The following is a 6,372-nucleotide window of genomic DNA, read 5'->3' on the forward strand; positions in this document are numbered from 1 at the left end:
ATGATTACACTCCAATAGTCCCTTGACGAATAATGAGAACTTGATACCCCACATTAACCTGAATTATCTCATTTGGAACCCCGATCTTAATAACATCCTTTACTTTTGAAAGATCACTTGTATTTTGAAAACATCCTTGATTATAACTTGTCTTTGATCAAGACCCCTTCTTTTGAAAATGATTTGATTTGAAATGACCTTAAAAGGAATTGGATAATAATTTTATATTAAGACTGAGGCGCCAGTCAATTATTGCAGCATCAGTAGCGGGGAGCCTGATGTCTGTTTATGGCCAATGTGTGCCGAGGATCCTCCCTGGTTGAATCACTTTATGTGGTTCGGAGCTTGGTGTGGGCTGATCACCCCTCAATGCTCGTAGCGCTGTGTGTTTCCAATTCCAATAAATTGATATCCCACATTGCACCTTTACCTGTGTTTATACCTTGTGATATCTATTGTTGCTTTTGCACTTGATTATATTGCATATTGTGGACTGTCTTATTACTGCTTTCACTTGCTGAGCTTTATGCTCATATATATATTGTTGTTGTTATAACCCTTCAGTGAAACCCGAGAATGGCCCGTTTCAAGCAGACCGCTCGTAAGACCACCTCAGGCAACGGGATTGCTTTCCGCCGTATGATGGGACAGGTTGGGAACTCGTAGTTCCCTAGTTATTTTCTTTTGAACTTTTGGGATTTAAAAACTGTAGTTTGACTTAGACTTAATTTGGATTCTATTTGGGTTGTAATAACTTTAGTTGTTGTTCATACTCATTCCTGGTGATTCCGGGATTGTGGATTAGACTTGTAGATTAATCTTTATAACTCTGTAGTTTAATTATATATATCGATATGCATGCTTTAGTCGGTTATTTAAGTTGGGTCCGTCACATTCATCACACAAATAATTAAGGCAAATCAACTACTGAAATCCATATATAAATCCGCTAGAATCCCACGATAATGATTAGTTCATAATCGAACCACTCATCATCATGGGTTCGAATGTAAACATGGTACGGAATAGTCTAAACAATATTAAAAGAGTAAAACAAGAGTTTCGAAACAAATCCGAATGAGCATCCAAAGTTACGCCTCCTTCGAAGAATTACAAAGATGAAATTATGAACTAGATCTTCTTCGTAGCCGTCACATGCTCCTTGGAATGATTCTAGGTTATTAGACTTCTCCATTGAGCTTTGATTTAAGTCCCACAGCGATCGGGCCTTCAAACGGATCAAGAATAGGAAATTCGGGCTTTTTCTCCCAACAGAATGGGGTGGAGACCCCGTCAGTGGGGTGGAGACCCCGTCTTGGCAACCTCTATTCTGCTGAAGTGGGGTGGAGACCCCATCAGTGGGGTGGAGACCCCATCTTGGCAGATTTTTCTCCTTTAGAACGGGGTGGAGACCCCATAAATGGGGTGGAGACCCCATTTGGGCAGCCCCGAACGCTCTTGGAACCTTCCTTCCCTTTTCTCCTTCCTTGCTCGCTCGATCCTTACGCCGTTTCTTTCACCTTTTAGCCTTTAATCCACCCTTTATCCTCCTCCTAGGAAACCTACACAACACCACAAGAACCCATCAAAAACACCACATACTTGAGGCCAAATCATCACTTTAAGTCGAAACGAAGGCATTCCAAGTGGATATAAAATCCACTTATCACATCCCCAAACTTAAACCGATGCTTGTCCTCAAGCATAGACAAACACACAAACTACTAATGCAATGCATGAATGCAACTATATGTCTACTCGAATCATGAAGTGTAATCCTTGTTAACATAGAATCCTCAGAATATGCAACATTCTCGGCATTCATCTCTATCACATATTAGCCAAGTTCTCTTCCACTACAAGTGTGAAGTGCATCGTGTGTGCTAGCATGCTCTCTAGTGAAACAAAACAAAGACTATCAAACTTCAACAAAGTCCTCACTATGAGCCGTTAATCAGAATCAGGCTTAAACACTTCTTTACTAAAGAGTCAACTACAATTTAGGGTCACTAAAGAATTCTTATGCCTTTCCTATTTTTTTCTATTTTTTTTTCTTTTTCTTGCTAAGTCTAAGGTTGGGACGCTTCTCAGTGTAAATGAGTCACGACCGCCATTCGACTTCGCTTATTCTTCTTTTTTTCTTTTTTTTAATCAAGAATTTCTCCAGTAATCAAGGGTTGTGAAAAGTCACCAAGAATTTGCTATTTCTAATACATTTACACTTAATACCAGCACAAGTACATGGATCGTCCCTTTCACATGACATTGCATTTTACCCATTGATCTCAAAGGAGTACCTGATAATTTTTATTCTTTCTTTTTTTTTCTTTTTTTTAGAAAGGCATACTTATCCCTTAACTCCCCCAAACTTAAGATTTACAAACTCTAAGTTCAAAAAGGGAATAATCCAAACTCTACGCCCGACTCAATGCAAGGACTCAAGAAATATGTTAGTCTAAGTCTTATTTCTAGAGCATAAGTGTAATTACAATTTTCACACAAGCAGTTTCCAAGTAACAAGGCATCACATATGATCAAGATTACTAGCCAAGAAATTATGCACATAAACTCATCATAGGAAATCAACTTGGGAAACAACTTCAAGATTCATGCAAATGCAACTATATGAAACTACTAACATATACTAAACACAAGCATATAAAAAAAACTAACTAATATGCAAACAATATGAGATAATATGCTAAACTATATGCATCATGCAGCTTATATGAACACACACTACTACTAGTCCTTAGATTACCACCCCCAAACTTAAAATATTCAATGTCCTCATTGAAGGTGATAAAAAGGATAGACACGTACCTAGATGTCGGGAGGATCACCCTCCTCGGGTGGAGGATCAGGTGGTGAATATACCATGCCATCTCCAAACACCGGCCAATCAACCTCAACACCAATGGCTCAAAAAGCACTCCCAAGAGCCTGAGTCAAATCCTTTGCAAACCGGCAGTGAATTTCATGCATGTCGTCTATGCGCCGTGACAACCTTCTAAATTGCACATCACTTAAGAGATCCGGTGGTAGCTTGAGTTCGATTATAGGAGCTTCTTCAATAGATGGTTTAAGATGCTCCTGAAAATTTCTAGGCTCTTCTACTCCTTCATCTTCGAAATCAGAATCCCCTGTTAAGACGCTCTCTAAGGTACATGGCCTTGGCTTTTGCTCCATCTCAAACTTTTCAACAGCTTCTAGTGGCTCCACCTTAAAGCATTCTTCTTCGTCGGTTGGAAATTTCATTGCGTTGAACACCTTAAAAGTGACACTCTGATCTTGCACTCTCATTGTAAGCTCTCCTTTTTGCACATCGACCAAAGTTTGGCCTGTAGCTAAGAACGGCCTTCCCAAGATAATAGGAATCTTCTTATCCTCCTCAAAGTCTAGAATGACAAAATCAGCAGGGAAGATGAGCTTATCTACCTTAACCAAGACATCTTCCACTATACCTCTCCGGTAAGTGATGGACCGATCAGCCAGTTGTAATGACATGTTCGTAGGTTTCGGCTCCGGCAGCCCAAGTTTCTTGAAGACAGACAAGGGCATCAGATTGATACTAGCTCCCAAATCACATAAACACTTGTCGAAAGACAATTGCCCAATAGTACACGGGATTGTGAAGCTTCCCGGATCTTTCAGCTTCGGGGGCAATTTCTGTTGCAACACAACACTACACTCCTCGGTCAAAGCCACAGTTTCCAATTCCTCAAGTTTGAGTTTTCGAGATAGAATGCCTTTAATGAATTTAGCATAACTCGGCATTTGTTCCAGAGCCTCCGCAAAAGGTATGTTGATTTGTAATTTCTTGAAGACCTCTAGAAATTTTGCGAATTGTTTGTCGAGCTTATGCTTTTGAAGTCTCTTCGGAAAAGGTGGAGGTGGATACACTTGCTTGACCCCAATATCAGCTTTCGGGCTAGATTTCTCGGCTGAATCCTTGCTTGCTTCCTCGTTGATTTTATTCTTGTCAGCTTCAACAACAGTTTTTCCACTATCTGACTTAGATGAGAGCACGGGTGTTTCAACCTGTTGATCACTCTCTTCCTTGTTTTGCTCTGTTGCTGATTCTTTTTCCTTCGTAACCTTTCCGGACCTTAAGGTGACAGCCTGTACCTGTTCCTTCATCTCTTTCTTACCCGGATTGGCCTCGGTATCACTAGGAAGCGTTCCTTGTGGTCTGTTTATCAACGCGTTAGCAATCTGCCCAATCTGATTCTCCAAAGTTTTGATTGACACCGCTTGGCTTTTAATCATTAATTTCATCTCTTCCCATTCAGATCGTTCGTTGGAACACTGTCCAGCCACCCCATGATTTTGTTGCTGGAATCCAGGTGGATGGAATTGCTGCTTCGGTGCAAACTGTTGTTGAAAACCAGAAGGGTTGAAAGGTCTAGCTCCTTGCTGCTGAAATTGTTGTTGCTGTTGTGGCACGAAGTTCTGATTATTGCTCCAGCTGAAATTCGTATGATTTCGATTATTCGGGTGATAAGTAGCCGGAGCTGGCTGCTGAGATCGCTGAAAATTGCTAACAAACTGAGCTGACTCGCTAGATATGGCACACTGATCAGTGGAATGTGTACCCGCACAAAGCTCACAAACTGAAGGTGGCTGCTGAATCCCCAAGTTTACCAAAGAATCCATCTTCATAGTAAGAGCCTTGATTTGCGCAGTCAAGGCTGTAGTAGCATCAACATCCAGAATCCCTTCTACTTTGCCCTGATGAAGACGCTGAGTAGGATTCTGATATTCATTTGAAGCCATCATCTCGATCAACTCATAAGCCTCCTCATAGCTCTTAGCCCATAGAGCTCCACCTGATGCTGCATCGAGCATTGGCCTCGATTGAGGACCCAAGCCATTATAGAAGCAATTTATCACCATCCAATCAGGCATCCCATGATGTGGGCACTTTCGCAGCATCTCCTTGTAGCGTTCCCATGCTTCACATAAAGTTTCACCAGATAGCTGAGAGAATTGAGTGATAGCATTCCTCATTGCAGCTGTTTTGGCCATAGGGAAGAACTTAGAAAGAAATTTCTGAGCCAGATCCTCCCATGTCGTAATAGATCCTGCAGGAAGAGAATGCAACCATCCTTTAGCTTTATCTCTCAGAGAGAATGGAAAAAACCTCAATCTGATGGCATCGTCAGTAACACCATTGAACTTGAAAGTGTCGCAGATCTCAATGAAGTCCCGAATATGCGTATTAGGATCCTCAATCAGAGAACCCCCAAACTGCACTGAGTTCTGCACCATCTGAATAGTGCTCGGTTTGATCTCAAAAGTGGTGGCCTGAATTGCTGGCCTGATAATGCTCGACTGAATGTCATTGATTTTAGGCTCAGAGAAAGCCTTAAGAGCCTTAGTATCATTTGCAACTGGTGGTTGATCAACCATTGTAGTAATCTCTATCGTTTCTTCCTTAACAATGCTTCATTACGAGCCTGAGAACGTGTTCGCATACACGTCACTCAAGTACCTGAAACACACACACGAACAAAAGTGAGAAAAGAATCCAAGTCACTGAACTTTAACGACCACTAATGACAAGCACATAAACTAAAATATAACACCGAGTCCCCGGCAGCGGCGCCAAAAACTTGTTCACTGAACTCAATCTCTCTTGATCTTTATCTTCCTTACTTAGTCAGATATGCTCCTGAAAATCAGCCGCCTGCAAACTCTGATCATTGCTTAAACTCTGATCCAGCTGGCAGTCGTTAAACTCTGATTTCCAGCTAAACTCTGATATTTGCTTCTGCACACTAAACAAGTTAGATACCTGTGACATCATCAAATATGTAACAATCTCCCCCAACTTGTGCATTAGACAGAATGAACAAGTTCTATATATTTACTGATGATGTCAAAAACAATCAAGGACAAATGCATAACATAAATAATTCACAGACTATTTACAACTTACAGAACCAGCAGAACTATCTATCAAATCAACCTATATCCATAGCTTTCTCTAACAAACTGGTTGATCAGATTTTCTTCCTTCAGCTTCAAAGTCTGGATCATCTGGGCTTTGACATTTCTGAGTTCTTCAGTTTCATCCCCAGTTTGATAGATAGCTGCTCTCAAAGCATTCACTTTGCTTCTCTGCATTGCTTCTCCAAGCTGAATAACTCTAGGCATGTCTGCTTCATTGTTATAACCCAAGATTCTGGTGTTTGCAATAGTCTCCATCACAGAGCTATTCTTTTCCATGCTAATTTTAGAACCATCATCTTGAGCTATTTGTGGAATGTATTCCTCATCAGACTTTACTCCATAGAATCTTCTCTTTTCACTGATTGTTCTCTTCATCAGATCTGACCACCTCTGAGTAGCTTCATTCTTGATCTCCAA

General features: G+C 40.9%; 1 non-coding gene across 1 annotated transcript; it reads left to right on the forward strand.

The window, feature by feature from the left end:
- Positions 1 to 4,906: 4,906 nt before the first annotated feature.
- Positions 4,907 to 5,013, forward strand: LOC135151903 (small nucleolar RNA R71). The gene has a single exon (XR_010290810.1). It is a non-coding gene; the product is annotated as a small nucleolar RNA R71 (small nucleolar RNA).
- The last annotated feature ends 1,359 nt before the right edge of the window (positions 5,014 to 6,372 follow it).

The sequence above is a fragment of the Daucus carota genome, chromosome 3 (genome assembly GCF_001625215.2).
Source record: "Daucus carota subsp. sativus chromosome 3, DH1 v3.0, whole genome shotgun sequence".
Lineage (NCBI taxonomy): Eukaryota > Viridiplantae > Streptophyta > Magnoliopsida > Apiales > Apiaceae > Daucus > Daucus carota.